The sequence below is a fragment of the Phyllostomus hastatus genome, unplaced genomic scaffold (assembly GCF_019186645.2).
Source record: "Phyllostomus hastatus isolate PE091 unplaced genomic scaffold, TTU_PhHast_1.1 phas_contig_210, whole genome shotgun sequence".
NCBI lineage: Eukaryota > Metazoa > Chordata > Mammalia > Chiroptera > Phyllostomidae > Phyllostomus > Phyllostomus hastatus.
The window spans coordinates 10,246,611-10,250,823 of NW_025333737.1; positions in this window are offsets into that span (position 1 = coordinate 10,246,611).

Below are 4,213 nucleotides of genomic sequence, written 5' to 3' on the forward strand. Positions count from 1 at the left end.
TGATGGCAGTTACTGTCCCAGGATGCATGAAATGAATTGTTCTGGTGTAATGCACCTGGTTCATTGTGCATAGTAAACAAAAGCTACCCAGTGCTATTAAGGTGCATTTACTTTGATTGTAATTGAGTGAACACAATCAGGGTGGCATTTGCCTTGTGTAAAATTTTCCCCTTGTGATGATACTTCATCATGTGGGCATATAACATTTCAGGGGACATTAAATTACCATGCTAGGAGTTTGACAATGGTTCCTGAGCAAAGACCAGAAAGCATCCCTCCAGCTACTTTTTTTCACTCTGCTAATTACAGAGAATCATAATAATCTTCTGTTATAATGCATAAAACCCATGAAAGCTGAGGGAGTTGAACCTCTCCTATAATTATGTGAACTTCAAAGACCAATACCTCCCTGGTAATAAGTAATTGGTGACTCCAGGACACAGGCTTCAAGGTACTGAAAAAGAGTGAATCCATTCCCATTCCCTGTGACACTATTCACTCTTGGATTTTAAAAAAAACAGAATGTTGTTCCAAATGGCCACTGAATTTCATTGTCCTGATGCAACTGGAAATGCTCTGCCAAGTCTCGTTTGCCGCCCTGTATACAGCATACCGCGTTATCACACACACGATATACCATACATGCAGCACAGAAAACCACTTAAATATTTTTTTAAAGGCTCCTTAGAATCCATGGCTAAAGCTCGACATTTGTTTGCTTCTCTAGATACCTGGAGAGTATTAACTTTTATAAGTAATTTGTCTGATGCACAATACAAAGCCAAGTTTGTAATATAACACTTTACTCCTTATTCACCTTCCCGCCTAAATTTAGATCACATGGCATATATGTAGTAAATAAAATTATTAAAATGATATAAGCAATGGCAACTTGTCTATATAGTGTGAGGCTACTCTGTGTTCATACAGCTCGTCCTGAATAGCAGTAGGGAAGCAGATATCCAGAAAAATGGAGTGGGAAAGCCCTAAACACAAGCATGATTTGCTCTTCTGTTCATTTTATGTAGAAACTATGTCCAGTCATGGAAGTTTAAATTCCAAAGCCTCCAGATAAAAATGTGTGTGCAGGTTCCTTTAGTCTCAATACTTACAAATAAACTTTCAGTGGAGTAGAATATTCTTTATTTTTAAGATTTTATTTATTTACTTTTAGAGAAAGGGAGGGAGAAAGAGAAGGATAGAAACATCAATGTGTGGTTGCTTCTCACATGTCCCCAGCCACGGACCTGGCCTGCAACCCAGGCATGTGCCTTGACTGGGAATCAGCCAGTGACCCTTTGGTTTGCAGGCCAGAGCTCAGTCCACTGAGCCACACAAGCCAGGGCTATTCTTTATGCTTTTTTTTATTAGCCAGAAACTACTTATTAAGAAAATTAAAGAAATATATAAAAATAAAGAAAAACTAAATAGTTAATAAGAATTGTCTGTCTTTCTCTGATTTTTTAATTTGAATGTTTTTCTTTTCCATCTTCCACCTTTTATGTATACATATTTTCATTTACCACCTCCTGTGTGAATAAATGACCTTCCACTAAACTTTATAGCTTTATGGAACCATCTCTTGGATAAATAAATATATGAATTTTGTACACCTGATTTATTTTTTTCTTCCTCACCCATGTATAAGGAATATAGAGGTATAATGTTGGATCTTTCTTGACTGTTCTGAGGCATTCAGATGTGTGAGTAGAAAAACTGTGACACCTAGCAATGTTACTTATAACTGGCAGAATGCTCATTATTAACATGACTGTTACTTTTCAACACAAGAAAATAAAAACTCCTCATCCTTAACTCTTCTGTTATTTTTACTTTTCTTCTTCTCTGCCAGTATGCAGTCATCAAGGACTTAATATTGTGGCATGTAGAAATGGTTCAAAACTCATCTACCCGAGAATAGGTTTATGTATGTCCATCAAGAGTGCATTTAATCTAGGCTTATCCAGGTTTTTGATGACACAAATAGCCCTGTAAAAAAATAGGCAAAGGCCACATGCCATTCTGATTACAGAAATTAGAAAATTTTAGTAAGAATCCTTTATCTCATCTTTGAAAACCTCCCTATCCGAAAGAATGTGAAGGACAAAAGCAGAGTCACTGGGCCAAGAAAATAAGTCACATTACTGTTTCATTAACACCAAGTAACACCAATTGCTTAAAATCTGTAGTTTGAATAAACTCCTAGACTACATAAATGATTCACTATGGTCTAAATATTCTGTAAACTTTCCATAACCATGACAGAGCTGTGTAGATATAATTTAGGTCTTATTTCTATGTTTCAGCAGGATTTTTACTCAAATTTTTTACTCTTGGAAAAATAAGGGAATATGAAAATCTATTTTAAAAAAGACTTGGTAGTCAAGAAGAAAGAGTTTGGGATAGATAGAAGGGATGAGAATAATTCTTAATACCAATGATTCCTGAAGTATCAGCCTTCAGGGAAAATATATGATATGGCTGACAAAGAACATTAATGAAACTTCTGCTCCAAAAGATACAGGTCATAACTAGCAGACTGATTTTGCTCGGTACTGCTGTTGGAGAGTATTGGTCAGTTACTGCTCTGAATCACCTCCATGTTGTTATTATCAAGCTCACTCAAGAATGAATGAATTACCCGGATGCTGTCCCACCAAAGTAATAAAGACATTAGTTCTAACACATGGATGATGCTGGATAAAGGCTTTCTTGGATATCGGGCTACATTCTGCATGACTGAGTAACAAGCTACTTCTCAAGGTATTAAATTGACTCACTGTCTGTTTTGCTGAGAGCCTGAGTCACCATTCACCCTATTGGTGTCTCCTCTACCAAGGGTTCTGCTTTAAGAAATGGCTACTGGCCAAACAGATATATTTCCTGGAAAAAGATGGTGTCTGTGGTTTGCAATGGATCAGGGCAGATCAAGTGTCTCTACAGTTAATATTTATTCACTTCAGATCAAAATGCTGTGATGTTTTCTATTTTTCAGACTTTGAAAGGATTGGGTTGAATTTTGGGTTTTACCCCTTGGGCCCTGGAGGAACAAGAGTTCTGTTTTACAGATTTACCCAGAGCATGCCATGAATAAATAATGCTTCCTCAAGAAGCCACTGCTTAGTTTATTAGGCTATCTTGTCACCAATGAGCACATGTGACATGAGCAGATGGATGGACATGGAAATCATCAAGCTCAACAACAAAACAAAACAAAAGTACAGCTAATGAGGATGGAGTCCCAGGTTTGGGACAGGACATTTACCTCCTGATTTTTGAGGACAGATTTCTGGGAAATTATAATAGAATGCAGTTGGAACAAGGAAGGTAATTTTTCATTCAAATGAGGTGGAATTAATGCAGTGTTATGCAACCTGGTCTGCACATTGACAGCATCTGGAAAAACTTAACAAATTATTAATACCTGAGTCTCCCCTCCCAAAGATTCTGATACAAGTGGTCTAGAGTGCAATGTGGGCATCAGGATTTTTTAAAAATATCCCCCAGATGATCCTAATATGCAGCCAAAGATGAGAACTATTAAACTGAAGTGGGGTGGGAATGGAGATAACATGGCCAGTAGAGAGAAAATAGATGGAGGAACTCATGTATTAAAAAAATAAAATTAAAAAAACTTATAACAACAAAAAACAAACCAACCTGGAAACTAACCTCATGCCCTTTGATAGCAAGTGGACTAATGAACTGTTATAGTCATATAATGCTTTGTTGTTCAGTAGTGAAAAAAGAAAGGAACTACAGAAGTCTACTTCAGTGAACCTTAAAAATATTGATCAAAATGAAACGAACTACAAGAGAAGACATTTAATATGATGTTATTTTTATATAGTAAATGCAAAACACCAATCTTAGGGACTTGTACGCTTATTTTCCAGATGTAAGGGAAAGCGAAGGACTGATGAATATAAAAATCAGAATAGTGGTGACCTTTCCAAGAAGGGTACATGGGAGCTTCAAAGCTCTTGCTAATATTCTATTTCTTCAGCTGGGTGGTAGGTATAATTTTTTAAAAAGGTTAGTCATTTATAAAACTTGCTGTGATTCCTTTGTGATCATTTTCATTTATTTCACATTAAGAAAAGAATTTGTGACTCACTAAAAGTCTGAGTTAAGAGAACAAAAGTGTGTTAATGCAGTTTGAAGGTGTAGCAGTAAACAAAGGGAAGAAGACCAAGATGTTGTACAAGGTGAT